This window comes from Crinia signifera, chromosome 1 (genome assembly GCF_055691185.1).
Source record: "Crinia signifera chromosome 1, ASM5569118v1, whole genome shotgun sequence".
Classification (NCBI taxonomy): domain Eukaryota; kingdom Metazoa; phylum Chordata; class Amphibia; order Anura; family Myobatrachidae; genus Crinia; species Crinia signifera.
The window spans coordinates 76,102,985-76,119,632 of NC_139217.1; positions in this window are offsets into that span (position 1 = coordinate 76,102,985).

Consider the following 16,648-nt stretch of genomic DNA (forward strand, 5'->3'; position numbering starts at 1 on the left):
ATTCACACCTGTTGGCAAGGCTGACATTTTTGCAGAGGAACAAAACCATGCTGCACTGCAGGTGGGGCAGATGTAATACATGCAGAGAGAGTTAGATTTGGGTGAGGTGTTTTCGAACTGAAATTTCAGTGTAAAGGCTGATGGATTTTGATGGATCGGGACGAGAAATTGGGTGAAATGGGCCCTGCCCCCAATCGCATGGGTATGTCATCGCATCCAATTCTCGGATCTCCTGCCAATCTAACCTCCGACTCGACCCCCTGCCAGCAGCGGGTAACGGGATTGCATGCGATGTACGCAGGTCTTAATCGAAGATGTGTAGATTCTCTCTCTGCAGAGAAACTCCTCTTATAAACGACAGAAAAATCTACACAATTTGCTGGCTTAGGCTGGGTACACACTTCCCCGACCTGTCTACAAACCAACGTATCTGACGACACTTCCCTGTTGGCTCGATGTGTCAGCACTGACATCACAACTGGACGTGCATTACAATTTACCCACCCAGTTGAAATGTCAGTCACAGGCGGACCCTGCAGCAAGTGTATGGGCAGTCTGCATATACATGGGATATTGCCTGTGCTGCAGGGCCGACGCGTTATATGTCTGTAAGAGTCATTCACAAACATATTGTGTGAACATACCATCGATACGCAAACGATATATAACGATATATACATATTATGAGCAACCCTACACTGCATTGGAAACGTCTAAAAAACACATATAAGTGAAGGAGTCATTTAAACTTGCAATTTCTGCTATACTTTCTGTGCCTTTGGATAAAACTAGAATATGAATCTAAGACACTGAGCGGGGAACCTATAGTCTGATTAAAGTTATTTATCAGCAGGACAATCAGTACCAAATGATGACATAATCCTCTTTACAAACTCTGGCGCATCTCTCTGCATTAGAAATGGTCATTTTCAGACATACTGCCCGGGATTTCACTCCCGGGTTCAACCCTGGGATTTTAGTGACCCGGGTCTATTGCAGGTGCTTAGGATCCGGGAGTGAAATCCCAGGAAGACCCTTTCGGACATGCGCTAGTCCCAGGTTGATGTGCGTTCATGTGATAAAACCCGGGATTTTCGCATATGTCTGAAAGGGGTAGTATTACCTGAATTGTCTGGCAGTGGGGGCCCATTAGTGGGTGTCAGGTGATTGTATAAAGCTCCCATACATTTATGTGATGCCAACCTTGCCCAGGTATTGATCCAGACAAGCCTTTCAGATGGTTTCATTAAATAATAGTCCAGCAAGAGGAATCCATCCTCTGTACGATCTGTCATTACCAAAGCACGTGTAATGTTCAGTGCACCCATCTCAGGTGGCATTTACACATGATCATGAAACACAGCTCACTGCACTCAGTCCCCAAACACAACACAGCAATGACACCTGTATTATGTACATGGGTGGATGCTGGAATGTTCCTCGGCTGTCTGCAGGGGTTTCCCCTGGGCGCTCCGGTCCAAACACAAACTATTAGTTTAATTGGCTTGTGATGAAACTAACCGTATGTTTGTGTTTATGTGCGGTATATAATTTACATGGTAAACTCCACTGAGGCAAGTATTGGTGATTACACAATCTGAGGGAACTGCTGTGTGCTATGCTGTCGCCATTTAAATGAATGATAATGTGATGTTGTCAGACTGCGTGCAGATGTGTGACCGTTACCTGGTGTTCTTGTTCTCCTCTCGGCAGTGCTTGGCTGCTACCTGACTGCTTCACTCGCCTGCAATTCAGAGGGCGGAGGGACAAGGGCACCCCGGGAAAGCAATACCCCAAAACAACCACACAGAATGGTCAGCACACGTTAGGACGGTGATCAAAATAATTTATCTTGCAGCAAGAAGGACCGTAGATCACCGTTATGAAAAATATGATTAAACAATGCAATAATACAATGCAGTAGTATTCAAAAGAAGCAAAGACAATGAGTAGGTTATGAATAAAGATTTAATGAAGAATACTCCACCTAACTGATATTGTGCGCAATGGGGCCACTGGGGCGCCATAGGCCGCACCTCACACAATATACTGCTCACGGAGGAATGAACTGATTAACACAACAATTTCAATGAATGGCAAAAGAATGAGAATATTCCCTAAAGAGGATATCGTGCGCAATGGGGCCACCTGTGATACCTGTAGGCCGCAGTTCGCACGGTACCTCTGTGCGCGTACGGGTTGCCAGCTCCTGCTGGTCGCGGTCGGGGCCTTCAGCGTCCGCCGTTTGGCTCTCCCTCTCGCTTGGGTCACCGGTGCGCTGACTGTCTGGGCGCCGCAGCCGCTGACTCCTCTGGGTCACCGCCGTGGCCTCTTCTCCCTGCGCTGGCTGCTGGCCATCTCTCACGTGGGCGACTTCTCTCCCGACGGGCGCCGGTAGCTTTTCAGTGTGCGCCGGCTGTCACTCTCCGCTGCGGGCTGTGTCGGTTCCCTGCTCCGTCTCGCTCTCTCTCTCTGTCCAGGCCGCGTCACACACTTTGCGCCGTCAGCCTGCCGCGCGCTGCTCCTCTCTCCTCCCCTTCTGCCACTTGTTACATACACCTCTGCCCAGCAACAGGCAGAGACGCCCCCTTCACTTTGGCACCTGCTGAGCCACCAATGAAGATACTCCTTTTGCTTCAGGGAGTTCAGGTAGGCTCTGGATCCCTAAGCCCTGTGGTGAGTGAAGCTGAAGGAGGGTGGTTGCCTAGCAACCTAGTACAGGGAGCTAACACCTGCAGCACAATTTGTAACAGTTCCTGGGAGCAGCATGGGCTGCAGTTATGTGTAAACATAGTCAGTGCTGGCCACCAGTAAGTCTGTGGCATAAAAAGAAAAGGGTACCCCAATTCTGGGATGCCACAATAATAATAAATGATTATAAATAATTTTCCCTGACCTTTTCACTTTAATGCAAGAAGTATTGTATTGTATAATACATATTAAAAGCTCTCTGTATAGGACTTTTCAGAGTAAGGATGGAAAACATAGTAAAAGGACACAGAGAAGTGTGTCTATAAACACAGTTGTTTTAGTTGCAATATTCCCTCTGCAATCCCAAAGGACATTTGACAGTGTTTTATGGCACTTGTTTAGGCTTGATAAATGGCCTTTCAGACCACAGAGTCTAACTACTACCTATTATCTAGCAGCCAGATGGCAGTAAGGGGTCAGGTTGGCTTCCAGAAGGATTTTCCGTTGGGACTGGGAAGCAGAGACACTGTTTGGCATTTGATGAAGCAGGAAACAGACTACGCTGGATGACAGATAAGGTGGTGCTGGACCACTGTGAACAATGGGAATCCAGACACAAGTTTAGCCGCACGGGTGCAGAATTCTCAGTCTCAGACAGGATAAATGCCATTTTCCCATGCTGCCGGCTGGGAGAGAAGGAATACACACAACTATGCTCATTCTCTTGTTGGTTTTGGAACACAATAAATACAATTCTAAAAAAGGAAGAAAAAAAAACAGAGGACTAAACACACAAACTGATGCTTTTATTTACTTTTTTAACTGTGCAACAAGAATGACAAGCAGATTACTGCGCTATTGTATTCAATCAAGCATAATTAGCAACTGTTTCTAATTTATATACAGTCCAAGATTGTGTAAGATTCATCCACTTACAGCATGTCTTTTGTTTAATAAAGCACAGCTGCAGTGTTGGCCGTGTGTTTACTCTGTGCACAGTGTAAAGTGTATCTGAACCTAGGGGCATAGCCAGAACTTGTGGGCCAAATAGCAACACTTTTAAGGGACCCCATCTAGAGAGATATCTCTATGCAGAAGTTGTTTTATACCCCATAGTAGTGTCCTAGTTAATTTTATGCCCCGTAGTAGTGCCCTAGTTACTTTAATACCCCGTAGTAGTTACCTAGATCATTTTATAAACTATAGTGGTGCCCTTGTTAATATAGTACCCCATAGAAGTGCCCTAGTTAATTTAATACTCCATAGTAGTGTCCTAGTTCATTTTATACCCCATTGTAGTTACCTAGAACATTTTATAAACTATAGTGGTGCCCTACTTAACGTAATACCCCATAATACTGCTCTAGTTAATTCTTTACCCCATAGTAGTTACCTAGATCATTTTATACCCCATAATAGTGCCCTCGTTAATTTAATACCCCATAGTGGTTACCTAGATCATGTTATGAAATATAGCGGTGCCCTAGTTAGTGTTATGCTAGTGTTAGTAAGGTCCTAGTTCACATTATACAACATTGTGCCCCCAGTACATATTATGGACCTTATTCTGATCGGAACGCTTAATGCGAGTGGGCACAGCAGGGGGGGGGGGGCGGTGGCGAGGGGTTGTGCCCATGGGAACACCCAGCGTTTCATGGGCATTCCTATGAAAACACTGGGCGTTCCCATGGTAATTCGCCCATGACGCGGGGGTGTGCAACTGATGTCCGCTTCCCATACAGGCACTCGCAGATGTAAGACTCCAGAAAGGGGTCTTATATCTGCGTGCACCATAGAAATAATTTCGATGGCCGGCGACCATCAAATGATTTCCCCCCCCCCCGCACCCGAGGCTGCGAATGGATGTTTATGCTAAATATCCATTCGCAGCCGTGACGTGAGCGGGGAATTTGCAGAGCGAGGGGGGGGGGGGGGTGGGCAGCTGTGCAAGCGGCGGGCGGCGTTACATCCACATGGAAAGCAGCGAAATTCGCAGCTTTGCGAGTGAACCAGAAACAGGCCCTATGTCACATTGCAGAGCCCCCAGTTAATAATATGCCACAGTGTACTGCTGTCTATATACATGGCACATAGTTAACATTATACCCAGGGCAGTATTGGCCATCTGGCACTTCTAAGAAGTAGAAGTTTCTTGATTAAGCCGGCAGGTACAGGGCCGGGCGGGGGGCGCCCCGGTGCTCACCCGCTCCAAGGGGGGGGGGGTTTGATACGGCCGCCGCGTCGCTCCACCAGGGGTGGCGGTGGCTTTGGGCAGGTATCAAACCGAGCATCAGAGATGGTCTGATAGAAGTGACAGTATGTGCACAAATCAGCATATGGATGTATACAGGCATTACGTTCTATGCACTCGCTGCTGGATTACAGGCAACTTTGGTTTAACGCTATTATATATTGTGCAGTACTTTTATTTTATTCAGAGCTCATTTAGGCAGCTCTACTCAATGGAACTAGAATGTACAGCTGATATAAAACCCCCAAATATATGCATACCGCCCACTGCGTTTGAACCAATTTTGCTATTTTACAATGAAAACATGTACGGTGTCTGAGAGAAAACGTTGTATTATGGCAAGGGTTAAAAAAGGAATGGGGAAGGCGATGGGTGGGAAATGGATCACATTACTTATAGATCACTAAAAATAAATAGGAAAAAAGTTTCAAAATCACAGGTAGTGCGCTCCCAGGTGGGCAGCAAATCTGCTGGTGAGATAAATGGAGGTAATTCCACACCCCTCCTAGGTACACAGTAGAAAAAAGATATTATCTCCCAACACTTTTGCGCCTCAACCCTTTCACTTGTATATTTAAAACAGATAGATTATACAATAAAATCTTATCTTATAATCCAAATGATCGTGTACTGTTTTCTGTTCAAGGCTTGATAAAGACCACGGTCGTGGTCGAAACGCGTCAGCCAATCGTTGAGAGGACCATAAAGGACCCACCACTGATGCAGGAATAGGAAGGAGGTAACGCTGCCCGGGGACTTGCTGCAGGAGTCCAGGACTAGCGCTGAGTCGCACATCTTGCCCATTTTGAGAATCTAGTTAACTACTAGTTCTCAATTACATCTGGTAATTTGCTGACATTTCTCTCCTACTTGTGATACATCTGAAGTGGTTTCCTGGTCATATTTATACATATGTCTATTAGAGAACTTTTTAATTTAAGTTCTCCATTCTTTATGATTATTGTGAAATCAGTCCTTTTGCAAAGGCTATTTTATTTTTGTCTTTATGTGTGTTAATGTGTATTAAATCTGTTTACGCTATGATGGCATTTTTATATCTCTTTTTCGCATGATACTCATTGGAGATACCTGAACAGAAAACAGTACACGATCATTTGGATTATAAGATAAGATTTTATTGTATAATCTATCTGTTTTAAATATACATGTGGAAGGGTTGAGGCGCAAAAGTGTTGGGAGATAATATCTTTTTTCCACTAAAAATAAATAACACATTGAGCTTACCAAGTTATTAAGTTGTTACACTGACCGAAACCAAATAAAATGTGTCATTGTTATAGGAAAGGTCCACACTGTGCTGCTATGAGATCTCCCAATAGAGATATCTTTGAGTTTGTACCAATTGGCTGTAGTAGACGAAGCTAGCATAAACCATGGCTCAGAAATGGATTCACATTTGTCTGGTTTTCATCGTACTTGTAAAGTCATTTAATCCATAGAGGCAATAAAGCAAATTGCTTCTATGGAAGACAGACATGGATCATTCCAATATTTAGCTATGGTCTTCCAGCACACTAAAGGTGCATACACACTGGGCGTTTTTGCCTAGCATGTATGCAGACCGATTATGGGGAAAATCACTGGGCTGAAAAACGCTCAGTGCTATGGAAAGCCATCCGCTCCGCCGCTCATCTGCCCTGGTAATACCGCACACACTGGGAAGCTTTTCAGTTCAAATGAGTAAACTGGCTTTCAGCTCAAAGTTGCCCAGTGTATGGACCTTGAGTGGTATATTTTCTAAAGTTTGGTTTCCAATTTCAGTCTATTTTGAGGAGATTTGGTGATGCATGTAACAATCAGGTCTTTACTAAAGGTAATATGGACTTAAAATCCCTTGAAAATCACCACAAGGAAACAGTTTTATTAATGGGAACATCTCATTTACTAACAGTCGATTTGAGAGAGCTGCTGGCCATGCACCTATCCCATCTCTGCAGTAAATAGACACAGTGCACAGCAGTGCATGTGCACATCGTCTATTCCCCGCAGCAACCCGCCCCTTCCCCGCCCCCCCCCCCCCCCAAAAAAAATTAATAATAATAAATAAACCGGGACGTTACTGCAAAAATCAGGACAGTTGGGAGGTATGGTAATATGATGTCCAGTGTGTCCAGGGGACTCCGCTCTGTTCCTTGGTGTCACAGCTCCACCCTTCCATCCTTCTAATTCTGCTCCTGTGACCATGTGCCTCCTAAATCCATCCCTTGCTCTTTCTCTATCAATACACCATTATTGTGTGGTGTAATGTGAATAAGAGGTAGTACTGTGTGGCATAATGTTTATATTATATACTACTTTGTAAAACAATGTGAATCAGGGCTTTTAGTTTATGGCACAATGTGTATAAAGTACTGCTATGTGGCGTAATGTATATAACTGAATTGGGGGTATTACTGTATAACCATGTCTGTCCCCCATGAGACCACACTTACTTTTTGGGCATGTGCACTGTCCTTATTCTGGCACAGGTCACCAAAATATCTAGTTACGCCTCTGATGGTACATTGTTCATGGTGTACTGTAAGCCCTAGTTACAATAGTGTCCTATACACTATAGATAACATTATTATATAACTAGCCTGCACACACATGTCCATTTTTATTTTTTGAAAAGGATTTTTAGATGGAGCAACTCTTAGTTCCAAATGCACATTTCCACAGAGCTAAAAATATCCCACTTCCATATGTAAGGAGCCCATCTTCGAAAGGACAAAACATATGAGTGCTTTTCCAAAGAAGCTTTTAGCCAGGGGAATGCGTTGAGCTGCAGTGGGTCTTTTGTTGATATCTCCCCTAGCCCTTCTGATTAACTTGGTGCATAGCAATGGGGTACTCTTTACCTAGCACGGCGCCCATCGCGACCATCGCATGCACTAAAAAACGGGTGCGATGCGATGCCCGCGATGGCCGCGATTTCCCATAGGGACCAATGTTAAAAATCAGATTGGTCGCGATTTTAGTGTTAAAAGTCAGATTGGTCGCGATTTTTACATAGGAAACAATGTTAAATGGGCCACAGAGCCCTAATAGTCCCCCTGAAGTGTTAAATGGCCCCCACAATTTTTAACGCCACCCCACGATCAACGTGAACCCGAAGCGTGGCGAGCGCAGCGAGCCCGCGAGGGGCGGCGGTACGCGTCCTCCGACCTTTTCATACCCCCACTATCCACGTCGGCGTGGAGTTGAGAATAGAATAGTGTGGCGAGCGCAGCGAGCCACCGAGCCCGAAGCGTGGCGAGCGCAGCGAGCCCCGCGAGGGGACGCGGATACCTTCACAGGTAAACGCGTCCCCTCGCGGGCTTCACAGGTGTCCGCGTCGCCACGGACACCTGTGAAGCCCGCGAGGGGACGCGTATAACTGTGAAGGTATCCGCGTCCCCTCGCGGGGCTCGCTGCGCTCGCCACGCTTCGGGCTCGGTGGCTCGCTGCGCTCGCCACACTATTCTATTCTCAACTCCACGCCGACGTGGATAGTGGGGGTATGAAAAGGTCGGAGGACGCGTACCGCCGCCCCTCGGGGCTCGCTGCGCTCGCCACGCTTCGGGTTCACGTTGATCGTGGGGTGGCGTTAAAAATTGTGGGGGCCATTTAACACTTCAGGGGGACTATTAGGGCTCTGTGGCCCATTTAACATTGTTTCCTATGTAAAAATCGCGGGCATTGAGGCAATTAACGCTAAAATCGCGACCAATCTGACTTTTAACATTGATCCCTATGGGAAAATCGCGGGCATCGCGGGCATCGCGTCGCACCCGTTTTTTATTTACCCGCGATGCCCGCGATTTTTTACCCCCGACGCCCGCGATTGTAATCGCGGGCGCCGTGCTAGATAAAGAGTACCAGCAATGGAAATGTATTTAAGACCCCAGGGGCACTTTCACGCTATGTATGTCAGCTACCACAGTTGTAATTTAATAAGTCTGCTACTCATGTAGTGAATATATATGGAAATAATACCATTTTTTTTACAAAATAAAACACAGTAAAGAGAAATCTAAGTCTGCAAGCAAATATAGTGGTTGGGTATTCGGTACCTCGGTCGACAATGTCTAGGACGACAATCACTAGGTTGACCACTAATGGTCGACACAAGATTGATTGTTTTTTTTTTTTTATATGGAGGCCAATAGTTTTTTCCTGTGGGGCCAATGTGTTTTGCCCTATGGGAATTTCATGGTGTGCCTTGGCAATTTAAAAATCTTATTTAGTGTGCTGCAAGGTAAAAAGGTTGAAAATCACTGTCCTATAACATAACCAGTGGTTCAAACCACCTTGCGTATTATACAATTTTTGTTTTATTTTTGCATCAAAAACTACCATGTAAAGTAAAAAAAATAACCTTTTAGAAACAAGGCAATGATCACATTTGGGAAACATTGACGCTTATAATTAGCAACTCATATACACAATCAGAATCACACCAGTCCATAACAAGCTGTCTAAACAGAGTTCAGAAATAGCAAAGAAGCTATGTTATACATTTCAGATATAAGGGGTATTCAATCCCCACCGCTATTTCTGATGGGGGAAACAGCGGCGGGAGCCTATTCAATGCTGTCTTGCCCTGACAGCATTGAAGAGGCAGATCGACAGAATGGGCCCGACTGTCGGGCCCGTTTTGACGATTACAGCCGTGAATTGTCGCGATCACAGCTGACTCTCGACATTCCATGGCTGTTTATGCAGACGCCCCCTTTTTCACCTATCGCCAAGCGGGACATTGAATCCCACCTGGCGAAATGCTGTTGAGCAAAACAAAAACGGGCCAGGGTCACGGCTGTCGGGATGGATCGACAGTCGTGGCCCGGGATTGAATACCCCCCATAGCAGTGTTCCTGATTATCATATTCCTACTGTTTGTTTTGTAGTTTGTATCACATGCTCTTACCAGCATTGGCATGTAGCTATATATGTTGTAAAGGATCATTCATCAGTTGTAATCAATATAAATCCATGGGACACTCAGCAGCAAAAATCAACAATTTATGTGCAATCCAAAGTATTCATCAATGCAACCTAGTCTGTAGTTGCATTTTAAAAAAAAAGTGTTTACACACTGACGCGTTTCATCACATCAATGTGCTTTCTTCAGATACCATTCATAGCAATGGACAGTGTTGTTTCACTAGAAAGATCTGTCTGTTATATTTAGGCTGTTGTAGACTGTGTGTTATACAAAGGCTGTGCAGGGAGTTTATATTTATGTTTAGATGTCTTTTGATGCCAAAAAAAACATCTTGATGCATTGACACGGATGCAATTTAAGCTTATTATTAATCTGTGTCAGTTGTTATTGGTAAAAACCTCAGTATAGCACCATCAAACAGATGATCTAGGTTTCTATTAGACATCTGGCTGTTGCTGGGTGAAATTTGTAATCTGCTTCCAACAAATAAATTGTTGGAACTGTTGCTGGAGCAACATTGTACAATCAAAACTAAAAAATGTGCTACAAAATACTTATTCTCCTTCGATAATATATAAATTTTATTTAAAATGTCAATCAGCTATTTAAAAGACTTACATATTAGCATAAAAGGGTGCAGACTTTGTTCTGCTGGAAATCTAGGCCAGAGGCCTGAAAGTAGGACATGGCTGCTGTAAGTATATTGTATTTAGTTTGTGATTGTCTTCCTATTTCTCTTTGTCGGTCATAAAAGTACATAGTGGCTTTATAAGCAATGTGATTAACAACTTTCCCCGTACTAACATTTTTTGCAGAATTTAGACTTGTAAACCACATAAAAAATGTGTACATAAAAAAATAATCTGACATGTGGTATCTCAGGGGATTAGGACTTGGCTGCGAAGCTAAATCCTTTCCATGAGTATTGCATCAACCTAAACCGTTCACATTCAGATATCGTGCTCTCTGTTACATGGGACAAACCCTACTCTGCATCGCCAGTCATTCTACTATAGGGGATCAGCATAATATTCAGTTTAACAAAAATATTTCTGTGTGAAATCATGTTTTATCTCTGTAATACATGCCTGGCAATGGTAACTGTTTAGTCTATGATTAATTTGTGCATGTGTGGCTGGCCCGACTACTGTAGATGAGTAATTGTCCAGCAGATAGCTTGGGCCATCCTCAAATCCAGAAGTGATATAAGATAATACTCAGTCTCTAATTCATTATATAATAATCCACAGCCTAATAGATTCCTTACTTTTCAGTCCAAGACTTGAAGAAAAGGATGAGTGTTCTGTGATTTTAATAAAGCCTTCGATGTTTATCTTTCTCAGATGACATATCCAATCCTCTTATTCACTGAATCCAGAGTGGAGTATAGGGCACATCACAAACACCAACACTCTAAAAGCACTTTTCCCAGGTTAAGGGTGATTCCCAAAGCTGACATCCTCCAGTTGGGGTGCAATTGTTCCATCTGTTTCAGGTGCAGAACGAATTACTAATCCCTTTTGGCTAAGATCAAGTGTAGTATCTGTTCTTATCAGTGGGTATGGACTGGTCTCTGGTAGAGAATAGAGAAAGGCTGGACTGAGTAGCTGCTCTGATGGGCGGAGGGTGTGGGACCCTTCATGCCTGGGAGTGGCGAAAAATCTGGCTGAGTACCTTCACCTCTGCCATGTGGTAGGAGGTGTTGTTTCCGTAAACCCACTGGTAGGAGGGGGGGGGGAAACACTGGGCCCAGTAGTTTGACTCTCTTGACGGGATTTGTTGCCCCCGAAGGATGAGACAGCGAAAGATTCAGTCTAGTATCCATTCCCAAGGAGCGGAGAAAGGCTGGGACTAAGTAGATGGCTCCCATTCCAGAGGTTCGTAGCCTCTGATGGGGAGACCGCAAAAAGCCCGGCGTAGTACCTTAACCTTGGGATGCAAGAAACACTGAGAATGAGTAGATTGCTCTTCCGAGGGGGCCGCAACCCCTAAGGGAGTGATTTGAAAAGCCCAGTGGAGAATCCATTCCCATGCCAGGGGCTGGAAAGTGCCCTATGATGGGAGCAGAGAAACACTTGGTCGGAAGCTGACTGGCCGGCTGCCTGGAGTCTGAGGCTGTACTGTGCCCCCGGGGAAACTCGGGGGTGCCGAACATGCACGGGTGATCCCAAAAATCACCATGCACTAGTAAGCACTTGCACTGCGCACTTCCCCTCTAGGTAAGGCTGCACGTCCTTACCTCGTCCTTTTGGATGAGGTAGGACAATTTTTCACACCCCCACCCCGGCCTACTGGCTGGGGTCTCTTTATTTATTTATTTTTCCCTCTTACGTTTGTCACTTTTCACGTTCTTTGTTTTTTGTAGTTTTGTCACATTTTTTGGGTTGTGTGGTTAACCCTTATAGGCCATCCGCTCCCCAATGTACCAAAGCTCTTATCCTTTTGGGGAGAGCTTCGGTCCCTCGTGGGTGACCCTGAGCCGCAAGGCAGAGGGAAGCCTACTGCGGGTCTCTCCAAACCTTCGAGTGCAGAGGACCCACCATCCTAACCCTTCCGGGGGTTGATGAAAGCGGGTCTCTCTAAGCTTCGGCGAAGAGGACCCACCGATCCCTTTTTTCCCCTCTTCGGCCTTATGGCTGAGAGGGGTTAGGGGAGTTACGGGGCCCTTCTCCTTTGGGAGAGGGTCCTTTCGATCCCACGACCCCCTATGCGCTGATTTAGGTCACGCACTGGGTGGTGGGAGCACACCTCAGGCTCCCTGAGTTTCTTAAAATTCAAACTAATTACTAATCCCTGACTGTGTTCTCCAGACCCATCTTCACCAGTCCTTCTCCCGGTTCAAACAACCACCCAGCATGGCCTCTGGAGTAAGCACAACCTTTGAGAAAGTGTTGCGTCCTACTCCCAATCATATAGTTTTAAGGATCCCTCACATTGACATTGGCTCTTATACAACTGACCATACCTGAAGTATGACATGAGCAGTTCTTCTTCTCCTTTCTATTACCAGAGAAATTGACAGCAGCCTTTGTATTGACTGGCAAGTGTTTTCTCTATATGCATTTATTTAGCCGACCAGCTAGCAATCGTCTCTGCAGATCAGTATTTGTGACTCACAGAAGAGACCCAACTGGCCTGTAGAGCATGGTTGCCGACTTTCTGGCTGCTCTCTCCGGGAGTGAGCAGCCAGCTCAGTATGGCAGGGGGCGGGCCCAAAGCCGGGATGTAAAAGGGGCGGAGCCACGGCTGTGATGACCTGTTTAGGGGCATGGCTAGAGCGGTCGCATCATTTTAGCCACGCCCCCCGCCGTGCAACTGCGGGGAGCGGGGTTTAAGTCACGCGATCGCGTCATTTTACCCACGGAACCCCCCACGGACACCCTCTCCGCCGGAGAGGCAGGACAATGCGGGAGGGTTGCCGCTGTCCTTTCCGGGGGTCCGGGAGGGGGACCCAATTTCCGGGACCCTCCCGGACATTCCGGGAGATTAGGCAACCCTGCTGTAGAGGTTTTGGGCAAACCAAAGCCAAAACTTCAGAAACTATTAAAATCTTTTCTTCAGTTGGAGCTATTTAGGTTACTATAACCTAATGTATACATCACACTGGGTTCTTGGTGGCTCAAATTTTGTGACATATACAGTACTTACATTTCAGTAAGGGTACAGTATGCGCATGTGTGGATTTTTAGATAGACAGGGTTTAGGTCTGCCCCAAAAGGTTGGCGGGCAATAGGTTAATCAGGGTCAAAAGATCCACATGCGAAAGGTTACCAGACAGGGCCGGTGCTAGGCTTTCATGCACCCTAGGCAAAATGTAAGCCTACCGCCCCTCCGCTCTGCCCCTGACACACAGACTGGCACAATAACAGACTGATGCTGACACACGGATACACAGATGGTGACACACAGACACATGGACAGACTGGCACACGGACACACAGATGCTGACACACTGATAGATGGAAGATGACACATGGACAGATTGACACGGATGCCAACACTGACACATGGACAGACAGCTTTTCATGCATGGACTGCAGCTGCCAGGGTTGACACCACAGAAGACAGAACCTACCAGAACTTTGGATTCTGCTAGTAAGTGTGGTATTTGTGGAGGAGTGGGGGATTCATGTATTATGTGAGGGGTTGGGGGTGTATATGTACTGTATTTGCTGGCATATAAGACTACTTTTTCCCCCTGAAAAACATGCCTTCAAGTGGGAGGGTCGTCTTATACACCGGGTGCACTTATATAACAAACTCTATATTTTGAGTGGAAATGTTGGGGGTCGTCTTATACGCCCAGTCGTCTTATGCGCCGGCAAATACGGTATATTACCTGGGGATGTATTAGTATTACTTGGGGAAGTGGGTTGTGTAGTAAATTTGTGGAGGTTGTATTACCATTGTGGGCTTGTGTATTCTATTTGGGGCTGTTACAATGTTATATTTGCAATTTATATTTTCTTCAGATGTGGACCTATATATATTTATATATTTACATATTTTCATGTTTTAAATATTTTTTATCTTTACCACAGTCCTGCACTCCAATAATGAAATATTTGCAGCCGTGTCCTCACCATTGTAAAATTCCCCCCATCGGCAGCAGATCAGGGTTATAAACCCTGGTCTCCCACCCAGCAGCATCGTCCATACCCACCACCACCTGGCGGTAGTGTCTCTCTCATCCCGATCTCCCACCAGGCCGCCCCAGCATGCCCATCCACCTGCCCATCCTGTACACAGAAGCCAATAGCTGGCTCTGTGTACAGTCAATGGAATCAGTGAGGGGATTTGTCGTCTGTCATGGCTGCACCCGCGTTGCGGCTGACTCGCCTCCGGTGCTCATCGAGTGGGCAGCGGCAGGCAGTAGCATGTCAGTGCGTCGAGCGGGTGCCGGCGCCCACATAGACCCCACTGCCGCTTGCTCTCCCAAGCGGCAGCTGAAGCTGCCTTACAGTAGTTACGCCACTGGATGGGTCGGGCATCAGATACTGCTGCTGGCTGGGACATGCGTGGTCCCGTGTATCGTCACTGACCAGCCTGTACATGTACAGACGAGTGAGGACCTCAGCGGCAGGAATCAGCTAGTGTGTATGGGGCTTAAATCTGGGTACACACTAGAGACTAGACCATATCATCCAAAAACCGATATCATTAAAGTCTTCCCTTAAACTGCCTGGAACTCCTCGACAAACAATATAGCTAAATACACACTGAACGGTATCGCTAATAGATTGCATAGAAAAAGTAGTAGTTTGACAGACTTTGCAAAAATGTGCAAAAGGAAAACAATTATGAGTTGCCTAGACTCTAAGATGGGTACACACTATACGATATGCTCCACCACTGATATCCTTGACAATATCGATGGAGTACCCGGAGGAACAATATAGGACATACACAGTGAATGATATTGCTAATGATATTATTCAGTGATGCCCCCCCCCCCCCCCCCCCCCTCATCCCGCTAAACATGCAGTTATTGATATAGGCAAAATCTGACCACAAAGGGGAATGTTAACAACCTGTGGGAGCATGCATCGTTAAGGATATTGTACATACATTCCAGACTAAAGGGTAAATTTACTAAGATGTGTATTCTACATCACATGTGATCTTGCTATGGGCAACCAATCAGAAGCTACTTCTTATTTATTTAGCATCCTCTAGAACAGGGGTCCTCAAACTATTTTGCTATGGGACCCCATTATACAATAAAAAAAATTGCAGGACCCCAGCAACTTACTGCAGAAGGTCATCACATCGCATGTGTAGTCAGCAGACAGCACATACATGGCAGCATTGTGGAGGCACAGAGTGATGTGAGGAGTCTAAAATAACAGATAATGCAACAGATGTTTCAGACTCCTTGAATCACTGACTGATACCCCTTTCACACAGAAAATGAAATATCCGGGTGAAGCAGTTCCACCCGGGAATTTCATTAAATACACGGGTCCTTTTTCTGTGTGAAAGGGCACACCCGTGTCGTAAATCCCGTGTCTCCGACCCGGGAATTGACCAGGGTCGAGGACACGGGATTTATGACCCGTGTTGACCCTTTCACACAGAAGAAATACCCGTGTTATTCAGCAAATTACCGGGTAGAAATTTTCAACCCGGTAATTTGTTCTTCTGTGTGAAGGGGGGTCAGGCTGCTCCCGGCAAATTGACACAGCATTTGAAATGCCGTGTATTTGCCGGGATTTTCAGACTTTTCTGTCTGAAAGGGGTATGAGATTAGAAAAGTCATCAGCCTGATGGTCAGCAACATGGAGTTGCGACCCCACAATGAGAAGGTCAAGGACCTACTTTGGGGTCAAGACCCACAGTTTGAGAACCGCTGCTCTAGAAGATAGTAGACAGGATCTGATTGGTTGCCCATAGCAACAACACATGTGAAGTAGAATATACATCTTAGTAAACTTCTCCCTATATGTACAATGAAGATAAAAAAATCTAATAGTGTGTACGCATCTTTACATTAATAAACCTGCATTGAATGTTTACACACTCATTACCAGGTGCACAAAATGACCAGACTATTGTGTTAAAAAATGAAGAACAATATGATATACTGTAACAGGTAGAGCTCAGTGCATTTAGCTGTATTGGAAGGATCTATGACATGATTACACTGCAGGTCTGGCACATGGATGTACAGTATACAGGTGCAGTGTTTGCAGGCTGCAGTCCCCTGTGTAGCGCACCAGTAGGTGAGACTGGGGGAGTGACTGATAATGATGACAGTAGCATGTACTGTCACTGCTGAC